Source organism: Neovison vison, chromosome 4 (assembly GCF_020171115.1).
Source record: "Neovison vison isolate M4711 chromosome 4, ASM_NN_V1, whole genome shotgun sequence".
NCBI classification, from domain to species: Eukaryota; Metazoa; Chordata; class Mammalia; order Carnivora; family Mustelidae; genus Neogale; species Neogale vison.
In genome coordinates, this window is record NC_058094.1 from 52501675 (window position 1) to 52519397 (window position 17723).

The 17723-nt window shown below is 33.8% G+C and overlaps 1 pseudogene; it reads left to right on the forward strand.

The window, feature by feature from the left end:
- Window positions 1–14132, forward strand: part of LOC122905323 — a 70995-nt pseudogene extending 56863 nt beyond the window's left edge.
- The last annotated feature ends 3591 nt before the right edge of the window (window positions 14133–17723 follow it).

The window sequence follows — 17723 nt, forward strand, 5'->3', positions numbered from 1 at the left end:
ACTTGGCAATATGTATCAAAATATATTTTAAAAGGTTAAAAGATGTTTTGCCTAATGATTATACTTTACACTAGAAATTAATCCCAGGGAAATAATGACAAATATAGCGAAAATGTTAGCTACAGGAATATATATTGGTATATTATTGACAATAGTAAAATATTAAAAACAGCTATTCAACAAAAAATGCAGGATTTTATAAACTATAAAATAGTCAAGCAGTGTGGTTATAAATAAGAAAATTATAGATAACAAAAGTGTCCTTCTTGCCTTTTTCTGTCTCTCTCCCTCTATACATATATACATACGTGTGTGTGTGTGTGTGTGTGTGTGTATTTGTATACGTGTGTATCTATGAACAATGGAACTGTATATTCCTAATTTTAAGAGGATTGGTTTTTGGGTAGTGGGAGTATAAAAGACTTTACTTTTGCCTCATTATCTTATGCATATTTTCAAAAGTGTTCTGCAGTAAATGTGGATTTATTGTATAACATGTAAAATATAAGTTATAAAAGTAAATCCAGAGAGCTTCCTCGCATATGTTAGAGAGGGAGAATTAAACTAATTAAAGGTCTAAAACTTCAAAACTAGGGGTTCCATAGTGGCTCAGTCAGTTAAGCATCTACTTTCAGCTCATCTACCTTCAGGTCATAATCCCAAGGTCCTGGGATGGAGCCCCACATCGGGCTCTCTGCTCAGCTGCAAGTCTGCTTCTCCTTCAGCACCCCACCCCAGTCTCCCATGAGCTTATGCTCTTGTTCTCTCCCTCTCTCTCTGCTTTCTTGCTCTCTCAAATAAAGAAAATCTTTAAAACAAAAATAAAACTTCTTAAAACTAATGAGAAAAAGTCATTTATCATACTGGCTTTATAAGAACACTACCTCACAATTTAAAATTGTGCTTTAGCATTCCATTTGACAAATCTTATATGCTTGTTAGTTGATTGCTGAAGAATTGCAACAGTCATTGCTAGGAACATTTCTGACGTATGAATCACTCTCTTACAAGTAAGTGCTATTTGTAAACTGAGACAGTAAAATGATTCTTCCCTATGACAGTCTAAAAGAAAACATGTTTCTTAAATGTAAAATGCAGGATTCGGCTTCTTGGTGAAATGCCTGACTTCCTTTCACTCTTATATATGCATGCATATATCCATGTATTTTCTTTATTAACAAAACAGTGGATATATGAAGAGGAAAAATACACTGAGAATTATTTTAGCATGTCAAGAGATTAAAAAAAATCATAGTCATAACTTCCCAAAGATATCTTGAATGATGTTTATATAATATATATTTTACCTTCTAAATATTTATCCAATCAAATCTTCTATTTCTTTATTATAACCATTTTATTACACATCACTTTGATCCCATAACTAATGCTTTATCTCCCTAATTGGACTTGTCCATTCAAGCTTTGTACCAAATAAAAACACTCAACCATATTCTTACTAAACTGCATCTCTGACTCTACACCTTTGCCCATATTTTTTTTTCACATCTTCTGAGAATATCATCTGAGTTCTTCCTATGTTATTCAAGGCCTTTTTTTTTTTTTAAGATTTTATTACTTTGACAGAGAGAGACACAGCAAGAGAGGGAACACATGCAGGGGGAGTGGGTGAGGGAGAAACAGGCTTCCATCAGAGGAGGGAGCCCAATGTGGGGCTCTATCCCAAGTCTCTGGGATCATGACATGGGCTGAAAGCAGACACTTAACAACTCAGCCACCCAGTGCCCCTATGCAAGACCTTTCATAATGTAATCTCTACCTGTTTCTCCAACTTATCTACTACACATCTTTGTACACTTTATCCTCAAGCAAACCATGCTGCTTATAAATTTTCCTACATCTACCATCCCTTCTATTTCATCAGGCTATGCTCTTTACATGGAATTCCCACTGCTCAAGGTCATCATTGACTAATTCTACTGAAGCAGCATTGAGTTAAATCAACATCACTATTTCCCATACCAGTCTCCCTCGGGATGCCCTACAAGGCACTCTTCTGAGTCCTGTAACATCTTCTGCATAAGTCTAACATTTTTCATATCACATGAAGTTGTACTTTCCTATCCATAGGTCTAATTAGGAACATATGTAAGGCAGGATAATTTTCTCATTTTAATTGTATGCATTGTACATTTCTAGTACATACATAGATGATAAGTATCTTTTAAGTCAATGGTCAATTCGAGAGGTCAAATAATACTGCCTATTTTTTAGCTCTTAGGAACTGAGAAAAAGAATGAGAGACAGAAAACTTCAGTGTTTCTATTTTTTAGTGGCTACAGTATGATGTTACCATACTCTGCATTCAGAAATATAGAAGGAAAATCATATCTGGAAAACTGTATGAAAAAAAATCAGTTTAATAAGAGCTATCTACACTATCCCAAATGGAGATGTGCAACAGAAAGTGAGATACAGAAGCCTAAACACCAAAAAAGTAAAGAGAAAGAAATCTAGGTATATAAATGTAAGACTTTTCACTGTGAAGCTGAGATTAAAAGTCTCTGAGAAATATTTTGCAGGATGAAGAGGACATTCATAAGGCAATCCTATCTGATTCTCCAGATAGGAACACTATTATTTTTTTTAAAGATTTTTAAGATTTTTTTTTAAGATTTATGTATTTCACAGACAGAGATCACAATCAGGCAGAGAGGCAGGCAGAGAGAGAGGAGGAAGCAGGCTCCCCGCTTAGCAGAGAGCCCGATGTGGGGCTTGATCCCAGGACCCTGGGTTCATTACGTGAGCCGAAGGCAGAGGCTTTAACACAATGAGCCACCCAAGCGCCCCTAGGAACACTATTATTGAAGAGATGTACAAATGATGAGAAGTTTAAATAAGAACTCAATATAAACAAACCAAAAGTAGGAGTAAGTGATGTAAGCAGGTGTCACAAATCAACTGCCTATGGTAGTCAGGCTTATAACACAAAGGAGGAAAGTGAGTCTCATGTACGAATTCTGATAATACAGTGTAATCATATTTTGTTCTTAGTTCTACAGCTAACACTGCATCAATGTCAGGAAGACACAAAGGACTGAATTACTGAAAACAGTATCTTCTATCAAGGAGACAGCAACTCTTTAGCACTATTTGATAATTTCCACAAAGAGACATAAAAATCTTTGTTACCCAATATTCTCACTTTTCAAGAGAAGCTGGGAATCCAGATTTGTATATAAATTTCCCATTTTTAAATATAAAACGGTACATGAGACAAACAAAAGGCATCTCTTGGTTAGAGCCGCGCTGCTGTCAAGAATTTTGGATCCTCTGTACTAATCAGCTAAAGTCTATGTTAAAGATGGTACAGACACTGAAAAAATAAAATCAAATTTAAAAAAATAAAGATGGTATAGAAATGTCTGATTTAAACAAATGAAGCTCTAAATACAGGTAATGATTTCACTTAATTTCAGTGAAACTCTAAAATATATTTAACAACAATGTAACTGAAAGATGGCCAGATGGGTTTCAGAAAAACTATTTTTTCATCTTCACCACATTACTTAATAAATACATATGAACATCATTTACTCATCATCTACTTGATGAGAATAAAATAAGAAAAAGAAAATACTTGAGAAGTCATAAGACATTTTTACAAGTCACAGCATCATAATTAAATTATATTAGGAATAATGGTTAATTTGAAATCAGTAACTTCAGTACTATTCATTGTAAATCAGGTCAATTTACATATAATGAAAATAGCATATGCAGAAGTATACGGCAAAAACTCATCTCTTCCTACCCTCCTATATAAACAGCAGGCTCAACATGATGCTTCTTACTCCATCTCACCACTTAATGAAGAGTAACAACATCTGGAGGATGGAGGGAAGGGTGGTTATGACAGGTAATTTGTAATAAATATTCTCTAAGATATAATAATTTATATGAATATGCTTAATTCTAAATAAGTCACATATACCAATGATCAATAAGATAAATGAAGATGACTCATATTGGATCATTTCTACTTGACATTTAGAAGCATGATACATTTATAAAGAAATCATTCATACAGAGAATGATTCTTGTATGATTGTATGACCTCAATATCATGTTTAGTAAGCTAAAACTAGATGGAAAATATTCTCAAGTTTCATAAAAATTTTTTAAAAACTTCAAAGAGAAAATGTAATCATCTGAAAAAGTGTGATAAAGTATGCTCAATGGAATTGAAATAGTCCTTGGTTAAAAAGTTTAAGAAAGTAAATTAAAAAGCCAAGCACAACGGATAACTTTAGCAATAAAGAATATGTTACACTCACTCACACTGTAAGAGGAAAGAGTTCAGTCAAGTAAGTATTCATGAAACAAAAAATCAAGGCTTCAAGTCTTAGATCAACTTCAAGACTGGGCATGAACTAATGATCCAACAGTTTATGTGAACATTAAACATTAAAGGAATAACTCAGAACTAAACTATGGAATGGATTTAATTTAATTTAATTAACTGATAGTTAATTTTACAAATCCTAGGTAAGAAACTGATTGACATATAACATAGTTATATCCAAGATCATATACAGAGGATTAGTCAGTTGATGAGCTATCCTAAGTTTCTGTAGTAACAGATGTACTGAGTGTTTTTATTATACTGTATGATAGTTGTTCTTTCCCCAAATCTTTTAGCTAGTTAATTTTACAAATCCTAGGTAAGAAACTGATTGGCATATAACATAGCTATATCCAAGATCATATACGAGGATTAGTCAGTTGATGAGCTATCCTAAGTTTCTGTAGTAATAGATGTACTGAGTGTTTTTATTATACTGTATAGTAGTTGTTCTTTCCCCAAATCTTTTAGCTTCTTACACATATAAAAATTTAAGTGTGAGCTGATAGTCACAATCCATATGCAAATTTACTTATGTTTCGCCCCAAAACATGTTGTAAACTTAGTTTAGAAGAATATTTCTATGTATTATTTTTAGCATTAGCTGTTAGTGAGGAAGCCACTGCATGTATTAATCATTTGAAATGAAAATTCCCTCCTGAAACCTCTCTAGAAACAGGTGTAAGCAATTTCATTTTAAAAGACTGATGGAATAGAAATACACCCAAGAAGGCTTGGACCAATTTGACTTCTTCCTTTTAAAGATCCAGGAAAAACTGAGGTTAATCCAGCCACAGGCAGAATGCCTCCTCTGAGTTTATATAAACTGGTAAAACGTGCAGGAGGCCTGAGAAGCAGCTGAGAGGTCCAGTGAAAATAATCATCTGCTCTTCATGCCAAGAGGCAACAAGCACCGCAGGTAAGATAAAGTTCCAGACTTTAAATCCATCCTCAGTGCAGCAAGCCTGCGGCCATACTTCCCTCGAGAAGGTGCCTTGTCCATCACTACAATCAGTTCAACCAAAGCATTTTATGCATTTATTTATTTTCAAGTTGTCAACAACGTTTTAGAAGGCAAAGGCCGACAAAGCTTCTCCCAAAAAAGCCAAAGGGATTCTTTATTCCTTTTGAGAAAAATGACCTAAAGACATTTTTGCAAAACTGCTAATAAAAAACTGAGTGCCAATATGTTGGCTGAACCAAAATAAAGCCTCTTAAGTATGTACCAGTGTAATATGATGATATATAGTGCAATTTAGAAAAGAAAAAAGTAATGGGAGTAGAGAGGCTGAATAGAATATAATCATTTATTATCACATGAACTCATTCTCATTTGCCCAGCCTAATGTTTATTCATATCAGGAACTTCTAAACTGTAACAAGACAGTATCTGAAATTTGATTATGCACTTTTACTAAAACACTCAAAGAAAGAAGTCACTGAGCTAAGAATTCATATATTCTCCTCAAAAGTCTCATTTACCGTATTTTAGCATCTACATTAATTTATGTTTTATATCATGAGTATCTAGAGCTTATGGGTTTCAGTGTTCTCTTTTACACACCCAGTGCATTTTAGTCATCACCATATAAAGGGTAGTCAATAAAATTTCTTAAATATTTTAATGAATAAATTTATTTTATTCCAAAGAATCTTAACTTTGAGTGATTAAAGGATATTTAACAGACCCATGAGCCCCTAAAATTGTACACAAAGTACTTCTGTTGATGTCAAAAGTCCATTTTATTCCTGTAGAGAAAATTCATACATTTTCTCATATTTCCAAAGAGCATCATTGACTTTCCTACCATAAATGATTAATTCTATTTTCTCTCAAAAATGTAAAGATACAATCTTTTAAGGCAGTATGGTATAACAGAAAGGTCTTAGGACTTACAAAACCCTCAGAAAACCTCATCCTTCACAGTGATTTGTTAGAAACATTTCCATTAAAAAAGACAAAGATATTAATTAGGGCCATTGTTTTAACACATTATATAATGAGGTCTTATCCAAATTAAAAAAAAGAAAATTTAAAAAGCAACAAGAGATGTAAAGTTGAAAAAAATTGTAAAGAGTGCTATTATGTATAGATGATATCATCTATATAATAAACACAAGATAATATAAAGACAAGAATTAGAATTAATATAAGACTTCAACAAGATTGCCAGATAACAGGGATCAATATTTTAAAACAATGGGAGTTCCAATAAATTAGAGGGGGGAAAAAAAGGAAAGAATACATAATTTAAAAGATTTATAAACTAAGAAGCTTAAATTACAAGAACTCTGGACTATATATGGTACATTCCATAGAAAAGTGCAAGACTATATTAAAGAACATAAATACTAAATAGAAATTTTATAAAATAAGTATTAAGTAAAGAGAAAGAAATCTCACATAGTTTCTTTTAACAAGGCACAAAAACACAAATTCTAAAACAAAATAGGTGACCTTGGTAGCTCAGTCAGTTAAGTGGCCTACTCTTGGTTTCAGCTTAGGTCATGATCTCATGGGTCCTGAGACTGAGCTCTATCTACTTCAGGCTTCATGCTCAGTGTGGAGTATGCTTGAATATTTTTTCCCTTACCCCTCTCCACTCTCATATACACACTCCCTCTAACAAATAAATAAATAAATCTTTTTTAAATAATTAAAAGAAAATAATAACAAAACTTATTATAATAAAATCAATGTTTCCTTTAACAAATTGCCCCACAAGAGACAGTCTACCCAAAGGAATTTTGTATTTTCAATGTATATAACTAGTAAGGACACAGTATCTAGAATATGTTCAAAATGTTTACAAACCAATAATCTTTACCTTTTTTTAAAAGATTTTATTTATTTATTTGACAGACAGAAATCACAAGTATGCAGAGAGGCAGGCAATGAGAGAGGAGGAAGCAGGCTCCCTGCTGAGCAGAGAGCCTGATGTGGGGCTCAATCTCAGGACCCTGAGATCATGACCTGAGTTGAAGGCAGAGGCTTTATTTAACCCACTGAGCCACCCAGGTACCCCACCAATAATCTTTAAAACATGATGAATACAATATACAGTAGCATTACGAAGAGGCATAGAAGTTAGAGTAGCAGTAGTTATAATGATTATTGTTAGCATTAACATTATTATTACTATTGTTACTTAACAAGGACTTAACCAATCTTTTCTTCTAGTCCCTTCCTTTTCTAAATCCAGTTGCCAAAGTCCTGGGAGGTCTCACCTCAAATCACAAAGACTGCCAAAACTAAAGTGCTTGTAAAAAAAAAAAAGCCAAATCTAAATTTCAATCTATTATCACAATACTTAATCCACAGACTCTAATTATTAAACAAATGCTTCTCTATGCAACACAATAAGAAAAAACAAATATTTATACCAAACTGAAAAGGAATACAGTATAAAAAGAATTAGTTCAGACTAAGAGTACCAGAGCAAGACATGATCAATCATTTCAGCAATAGCAAAGAAAAACTACAAACTAAATCTCTGTGACAAATATGGTTATAATTTTAATCAAACTTTATCAGATAATTTTGTGGTTGACATCTATAAATAATAGACATTTGAAAATTAAATAGCCATTTTCAACATATTTTCTAGCTATAAGATAAATGATGTTTATCATAAACTTCTGAAAATATCTGGAAGTTTCAATATATAATATTATAAATAAAAGATGGATTTTCATTTAGATGCCATGACTCCAAAACATTTTACAAGGTATTGTTGGTTCTGTCAATCAAAATTGTTGAGACTGTTGTAAGATCCATAAGTCAAAATTTTTTATATATTCTTAATTATTTTTTTCTCCTTATAACATGACCTTCTTTATGTCTAGTAATGATTTTTACTTTAAATTTATTTTGGGTCATATTAATATAGTCACACCAAATAGCACTGTATTATTTTCACCTTTTTTCTTTAAGATTTTATTTATTTACTTGAAAGAGAGAGAGAGAGAGCATGGGGGAGGGGACAGAAGAGGTTGGGAGTAGAATCCCTGCTGAGCAAGAACCCCATGTGGGGCTCAATCCCAGGACCCCGGGATTATGACCTGAGCCAAAGGCAAATGCTAACTGAGCCACCCAGATGCCCCTATTTTTCACCTTTTTACTTTCAATTTTCTCATTTCTGATACTTTAGATATGATCTTTTAAATAGTATTTAATTAAAATTCATATTTTTATGAAGCCAGATTTTTTTAAGCTTTCACATGGAACATTTATTCCATTCACATTTAATTTAATTACAGATATATTTGGGTCTATATCTGCCATCTAATTTCTCACTTCAATTTTATTTCTTCTTTGTTCTTCGTTCTCTCCATTATTGCCTTTTGGTCATTGGTTGAGTAGGTATTTTTTCTCAAAATCTATTTTTTTTCCCTTTACTACATTGGACTGTATGCTCCCTATTCTATTCTCTTAAAATTAGTCTAGAAATTACAACACACATATATAACAGATCAACGTTGAAAATTAACCAGTATATTTATTCTCTTCTTTGAGCCTATGAGAACACCAATTACTATTCTTCCTCATTTATACATTATTGTTTTTTGTTTTAATTCTATCTTGTGCCTTTAAACCTCACAAAACAATATTTGCTTTTAAAAGATTTAAGTTCACTTAGATTTACTACATATTTACCACTTCTTTCATTATTCATCCCTCTCACCATGTATCACTTGGTATCACTTCTGCCTGAAATATATCTTTCAGATTTTCTCTTTATAAAGATCTACTGGTGGGAATATTTTTGCTGATTTAAGATGTCTTTTTTTTTTAACCCTAATTCTAGATATTTGCTTTCACTTAGTATAGAATTCTAGGTTAGCCCTTATTTTCTTTTAACACAATTAACATATATGCTCTTTGGCTTCTGCTGTTTCTACTGTTAATACTGAGAAGTTGTTACTTACTAATTGTTACTCCTAAAATTTGAGGATTGGTGTTTTTATTTCCAAAAATATCCCAAACATTATGTATTACAATATTGTTTATATTCCAATTTCTATTTCCTCTCTTTGGAACTCCAATTAGACATATGTTGAAATTTCTTATGTTAATACTCCATGGCTTTTATATCTCTCTTTTATGGTTTTCTTTTCTTATTACCTCTATTGTATATTCTAGAGAATTTCTTCTCTTCAATCTTGTAGTCCACTAATTTTCCTATTGTTCATCTAATTAACTGCTAAATGCATCCATTAAGTCATTCAGTTTTATTTTCAATTGTTCTGTCTTTTATTCCAGATATTCTTTTTGGTTATTTTTCAAATCTGTTGGTCCTTTTTTATAGCTTCCTGTATTCTGAATATCTTTTCAAGCTTGTCTTCTTTCAAATATACTAGGTATTATAATTCAATAATATATGCCTGATAGCTCCAACAGTTGAAGTTTTTGCAGATTATTTCCTCTTTCTTGTGTTTTTATTTTGTTTTTGATTCTCTCATGGTCAGCTATTCCTTTTCCTTAGCCAGTTATTTGCAGGAATTCTCTCAGGTCTATGATTAGTGGGCCTTCATCCAAAGGACATTGGCATTTACTTCTGCAAGACACCCTGGAAAAGAGAGATGTCCAGATGGACTTACTTTATTATTTATGCCATAGCAAACAACATTAGCTCACATCCACTTTGGTTACTCCTGCTCTTCCAAGTTCCATGGGATAATGCAGAGGCAGGCTAAGGTAGGAGTCTTTGTTACATACCTAAGAATCTTTGTCATAACTGAGGAACCTCAAAATTAAGAAACTCTTATCTTTTAAAGATTTTAAAACCTGTCCGGTTTTGCCTATAAGGAACTACTGTCTTTATATTCCTAGTCAGGAAAAAAAAATTCTTCCCTCTAACTTCCAAAGATGTCTGCATTTCAAACACAGCTGACAAAACCTGCCAGTTCCCTCAGTTCAGAAGACATAAAGATAAAACAGAAATGTCTCACAACAAGAAGGTAATTTCCAATCCCTAATCCGCCATATTAATGATAATAGAAAATTTCTTTCTAAAATATAATATATGCTATATATATGAAAGAAAATATGTAGTAACATACGTGTCTTAAAATAAGAAACAATCATGCACCCACCATTAGGCCAGAATTCTGAAGAAAAAAATATGTTCTGATAGAAGAGAAAGTAACCTTTTTGAACCCAACAATAATCACTTTTCGTTGTTCACAAAGTTAAGCATCATTTATTTAGTCCTCGCATTGTACAGATTCTAGTGATGAAACCTTTAGAAAAGGACTTACCATCAAATAATCAAATAAATGTACAAGTGAGCATTTAATTACAACAAAGGGAAGGAACATGGTTCTTTGAAAGTACAGTAAAAAGTAAATAAATTTTAGACCAGGAGGTCTAAATAAATTTTCGACTTAGACCAGGAGGGTGATGAGGTTATCAAGGAAGACTGCTCTGGGGAAGTGATGCTTCTGTTGAGAGCTATGGGCTAAGTAACAAGCAAATATTAAGTCGTCACTTATTTTTCGGGAAATATACAACATCACAATATTGTTAAATGGAAGTTTCAAACTGGAAATTACAACAATTACCATATCCTCACTTTTTGAAAGTCAACATTTGATCATTTAGAATACTGTCCTATGATACCATTGGTCCTGGGCACTTCATACTCAGTAATCATTCTGATTATTCTCCCTCAACCACTCTCAAACACACAGTGAGATCAACTTGCCCTGAGCAGTATTTCCTCTTCAGACCAATGGGATAATGTCCAAACTTCTTTTTTTTAAAGATTTTATTTATTTATTGGCCAGAGAGAGTGAGCACAAGCAAGGGGGGTGCAGCAGACAGAGGGAGAAGCAGGCTCCCCACCAAGCAAGGCCCTGTGGGACTCAATCCCAGGACCCTGGGATCATGACCAGAGCTAAAGGCAGACGCTTAACTAAATGAGCCACCCAGGCATCCCAATATTCAAATTTAACATCTGATATTATGACCTATCCTGTAAGGCTAATCTTGTTTTATTTATTCTAATTTGATAATTTCATAATAAAAAGAATGCACTGTGATGATTTAGTGAATACAATAACTTACGTAGTGTTTAAAAAGCATAGTGAAGTAAAAATCCAATAACAAAGACAAATACTATGCAGTGTATAAAAGCAAAAATATAAATACCACAGAATCTGAGTAATATTTAGGCATGCCTTAAAAACATATTTGTGTGTGTTCCAAAACAAATAAATATTCTTTAACTACTGTATTTTTTCTTTTGTTTGTTTCTTAAAAATAAAAATCTACTTAGATAATTTGGGCAGGTTATGCTGAGCCAAAGAATGACCTCAAAATCTTATATAGTTCAAATCACATAAAGATTTCTGTACAGAGAAAAATGGAACGTTTTTGCATTTATAGAGATAATTAAAAACATTTACATCTATTTTTATTTTTTAAACTTTTAATCATTGGCTATTTTCACCTTATGAGGTATATGTGATACCTGCATGATTTGGAAATACTGACTTGGGGCATCTGCATAGACAATTTGAGTCTAACAAAAAAAAAGACAACCATTTGAATTGCCATACAAGAGTAATGGCTCTTTGCAAGATGTTTCCTCTTTTTCTACCCAATAAAAATCTGGGTGCATTATATAATTTTTAGTGTATTAAGGGCCACAACATGTCATGAATCAGTGGGGAGGCTTGACAGATTTTGTGACTATCATTCTGCAACTGTTCTCTGGACCATAGTTTCTCCTTTATATTCCAAAGAGGAAAAGAGAATCAGGTAGCAGTTCTACACATTTGTTTTTATTAACCTAGTGCCAAAAAGAATAGGCAGTTAAATTAATAGCTATGCAGAGGAATGAAGTGTGTGGAAGAATCCATCTCTGTCTCATAATTTAATATCATATAGAAAGTACATCCTGATGTTTGTCTCACTTTAATCACACTTCAACCAGGTTTTTATTTACATCCACATTTTATACCTTGCTATGTAATTATAAATCTCAGAGTAGCTTTCAAAAATACAGGTAGCATACAATACCAAAGAATTTAAAATGTGAAAATTTGAGACAAAGAAAAATATGGTTGCACAAGTAGGAATGAAAAAAAAAATTTACTGTGAGATTTCAAAGAGAGGGCCCTATTATATACTAAACAATATCAACAACTCAAAATAAGTACAGTGACCTTCACAGAGAAGTTTCTTCTAATATCTCTTAGAATAGGATGATGACAACTCACCAAACAATTCAGTAACAAGGAACTAGGTAGGAAACCAGTGTGATCCACATAAACACAACTCTCTGAAACTCTTGACAGGTACTTACAATGTCTAGAGATATAGGTGGATCAGCTATGCTTAAGCAAATAAAGTTCTTTTCAATGTGGTTATAGCTATTGAGCAGCTCTTGGGTCCACAGTTTACTCTCTGGTAAGTATCTAAAACACAACTATATTTCTGATTTTGTACACTGCCATGTGCATAAATAATCTGAGAAGACAGATATTTTCTTGGGTAAAGAAAGAAGTTTAGCAAATGTAGTTCACTTCCAGAGTACTTAACACTGACCAAAAGCCATCATCAATAATTTAACTATTTGTAGAATTTAAGTTTTGTGTTCTACTGTAGAGAATCCTAAAGCTCCATATAGCAATAAGGGGGCACACAGAACGTACCAAATTCTTTTCAGGAAGGTATACACACCTAGAACTTTTCTATAAAGAAGAGTATTCAGTAGAGACAGAGCTCATATATTTGACTTCAGTATTCTACACAGTAGACTATATAATCTTGAACTTCCATGCTTCTGTAAAAATAAGATATCCATGTCTATAATATATATAGAAAGATGCAATTAACAAATAAAGTAAGAACAGACTAGTAAGATTAATGTTTTCAGGATGGTGTCATGTTTGGATAAATTTCCAAATGTGGGAACTATAAATGGAGACACATACTGACTTAGTTTTATCATGAAACATATATCAAGAATATCAATAAAGAATGAAATCTATAATGTACTGAATGAAGGAAATATTCATTGTCCCAACATTCTAAGTTCTAAAAATATATCCCTCATCTAGGCATACATTTTGTAGCCACTACCACAAAATACTCTATAACAAACCATTCTAAAATTCAGTCACTTAAAACATGAAAAATTTAGCCCCAGCCACCAGACTGAAAGCGCCAGGCTCGAACCCTAATTTCCTTGTCTTGCTTGAAACCTGGGCACCACCAAGATCCCAGCTTACCACTCTTCTCTCATGGACTCTGACACCAAATCATTAGAAACATGGCACTGCTGCCTATCAGAAGTCAGTTCAAAGGACCCATCCCTAAAGAGACAAAAGATATAGGCATTGTGGATGAAGCCATCTATTACTTCAAGGCCAATGTCTTATTCAAAAACTGTAAGATTAAGAATGAAGCTAATAGAACCTTGATATATATAATTCTCTACACTTTTGTTGAGTGTCTAAAGAATCTCCAAAAGTTCAATTCCAAAAACCAAGGTGAAAAAGAAATGTATGCACTAGGAATCAGTAATTTTCCCATTCCTGGAGAGCCGGGTTTTCAACTTCATGCAATCTATGCCACCCCAGCAAACAAACAGGAAGGTAGGGTGATAGGGGCCTACTTACAGCAGTTGAGACAAGAAACTGGACAGAGATTTGTGACAACATTTTTGACCCTCAGAATGATAAACATAGCAAGTGGTGGACTTATTTTGTAAAGAGACAGCTCATGAAAAAGAGACTTTCAGGACCTGGACAGTGAAAAGAGCCTGGGCAGATACTTTCCACAGGTGTGGACAGCATTTTACAGCAAGATATACACGGTTCTTTGCCCTTATTTGATAAAGTTTTACACAGAAGAGAGAAGAGAGCATGTCTTCACTCAAAGAGCTCTTTATTAAGAATTTGTATGGGGGAGGGAAGAATGGGTTATTGAAAGATGATTTGAATTTTATGTATTATTAAGCTGGTGCTTAATAAAAATAAGTAAGAATAAAGAAATTTCTAATGAAACAAGAATAATTTACTCTCATCCATTTGTTAACTGGTCTAGACTGAATTCATCTGAGCAGCTCTACTGATTAAACAAGGCTTACTCATACATCTGAGGGTTTTGATGTAGCCTAGATCCAGCAACAGAACTCTGGCTTTGCTTCACAATACCTCACCCTCTTTTCCTGAATCCAGAGTGTTAGTCTGGCCATATTCCTTCCAGGCTGATAACAGAAGCTCCAGAAAGCAAGCAAAAACATGCAGGATTTCCCAGGTTCTGGGCTGGGAATTGGCAAACAGCTACCTCTGACCATTCTATTGACTAAAGCAAGTCATATGGCTGAACCCAAAATCAAAAAGGGCCATGAAGATGAGAGAAAGAGCATAAATATGTTTAAACAATTAACTAGTCAAATATAGTTAAATATAAAACATGTTGCAGTTTGTTAACAAATACTTGAGATGTCTATCAATGTTAAAAATTCTATAAAATTAAATGTTTTCATATAATAAGCCAACTATACAACTATTTTAAAAAGTATTATTTTATAGGTTCTGATAACAAACACATAACAAACATATCTTAAACAGAATAAAAGAAATGTGTAAACAGTGAAATAAAAATTATAAGTAAAAGATTTTCAATCCATTCTAATCCTGTATCTGGGAAGAGATTTTAGTGGGGCACACTTCTAGAAAAGAAAGCAAGCATGTGTTCCTTCTCACAATCTCCCTGTAAATATGCTAAAAGTATTTTTGCTGGCAGCAGATTCCTTTCTTTCCTTTTATCAGAATATACCTGGTTTTCAAAGACAGGTATGGTAAAAACTATAATCCATAAATTTATTAGCCATGACTTCCTAGAAAGTGTCCCAAAAGCAGTATAACTATATGTGCATGTGTTAGCCTTCTAGGACTGCTATAACAAACTATAGGCTGAGTTGCTTAAAATAATATTAATTTATTTTCTCACAGATCTGGAGGCCAGAAGTCCATGATCATTGGTACCAGCAAATTCAGCCCCCTGCTAAGAGGTCTCTTCCTAAGGTGTAGTTGGCTTCTCTCTTGCTGGATTCTCACAATATCTTTCCTCAGTGTGTGTATGCAGTGAGAGTTCTCTGGTGTCTTTTTTTTTTCCCTTTTCTTTTTTTCAGTGTTCTAAGATTCATTGTTTATGCACCACACCCAGTGCTCCATGCAATATGTGCCCTCCTCAATACCCACAACCAGGCTCAACCATACCCCCACTCCCCTCCCTCCAAAACCCTTAGCTTATTTCTCAGAGTCCACAGTCTCTCATGCTTCATCTCCCCCTCCGATTTACCCCAATTCACTTTTCCTTTCCTTCTCTTAATGTCCTCCATGTTATTTCTTATGCTCCACAAGTAAGTGAAACCATATAATTGACTTTCTCTGTTTAACCAATTTCACTCAGCATAACCTCCTTTGGTCCCATCCATGTAGATACAAAAGTTGGGTATTCATCCTTTCTGATGGCTGCATAATATTCCATTGTATATATGACATCTTCTTTATCCATTTGTCTGTTGAAGGGCATCTTGGTTCTTTCCATAGTTTTGCAATTGTGGATATTGCTTCTATGAACATTGGGGTACAAAAGGTCCTTCATTTCACTACATCTGTAGCTTTGGGGTAAATACCCAGTAGCACAATTGCAGGGTCAGAGGGTAGCTCTATTTTTAATTTCTTAAGGAATTTACACAATCTTTTCCAAAGTGGCTGCACCAACTTGTATTCCCACCAACAGTGTAAGAGGGTTCCCCTTTCTCCACAGCCTCTCCAACACTTGTTAACTGCCTTGTTCATCTTTGCCATTCTAACTGTTGTAAGCCAGTAACTCAATGTGATTTGGATTTGAATTTCCCTGATGGCTAATGATGATGAATATGTTTTCATGTGTTTGTTAGCCATTTCTAAGTCTTCTTTGGAGACGTGTCTGTTCATACCTTCTGCCCATTTTCTGACATGATTATCTGCTTTTTGGGTGTTGAATTTGAGGAGTTCTTTATAGATCTTGGATATCAGCCCTTTTTCCATAATGTCATTTATGAATATCTTCTCCCATTCCATGTGTTGCCGTTCTGTCTTGTTGATTGTTTCCTTTGTTGTGCAGAACTTTTTATCTTAATGAAGTCCCACAAGTTCATTTTGCTTTTTTTTTTCCTTTGCCTGTGGAGACACGTCTTGAAAGAAGTTGCTGTGGCCAATGTTGAAGAAGTTACTGCCTATGGTCTCCTCTAGAATTTTGATAGATTCCTGCTTCACATTGAGGTCTTTCATCCATTTCGAGTTTATATTTGTGTATGATGTAAGAGTGGTTGAGTTTCATTCTTCTATACCATAAGATACCTTGGAATAAACCTAACCAAAGAGGTAAAGGATCTGTACTTGAGGAACTACAGAACACTCATGAAAGAAACTGAAGAAGACACAAAAAGATGGAAAAGCATTCCATGCTCACGGATTGGAAGAATAAACATTGTTAAAATGTCTGTATGCCAGAGCAATCTATACTTTCAATGCCACCCTGATCAAAATTCCACCAGCATTTTTCAAAATGCTGGAACAATCTTAATATTTGAATGCAAACAGAAGACTCCAAATCACTAAGGAAATGTTGAAAAAGAAAAACAAAGCTGGGGGCATCACGTTACCTGATTTCAAACTTTACTACAATGCTGTGATCACCAAGACAGCATGGTACTGGCACAAAAACAGACACATAGACCAATGGAACAGAGTAGAGAGTCCAGATATGGACTCTCAACTCTATGGCCAAATAAACTTTGACAATTCAGGAAAAAATATCCAGTGGAAAACAGACTCTGGTGTGTCTTCTTGTAAAGACACTAAACCAACTGAATTAAGACCCCATCATTTTGACCTCATTCAAACTTAATTATTTCCTTATGAGGTCCCATCTCCAAATATAGCTATACTGAGGGCTAGCTTCAACATAAGAACTTGGAAAAGGCATTCAGGCTATGACAGATCATAAAATTAAGATCTTTCCTGACTTAAAAAGCTCTTCCTAAGTGAAATATCAATATATACTTCATCTGTTAACCTGAGTCAGCATTTCTTCCAGTGAGAGAGCAAAGGGCTAAGGAATCATACTGGGGGAGCTGAACATCTTCTTGCTTCACCCGTTCCCCTTGACTAATGAATAGTTAATAATGAGGTATACCCTGAGTAAGATCTTTTTTGTGTGTATATTTGACTTGACAATAGAATCCTTTGCATTCTCTCCAGTGAATACAGTGTTTCAAGAACTCTGGAGGATTTTTAAGTAAAACAAATCAAATAGTGAACAACATAGATTATGTATCATATTTCATCA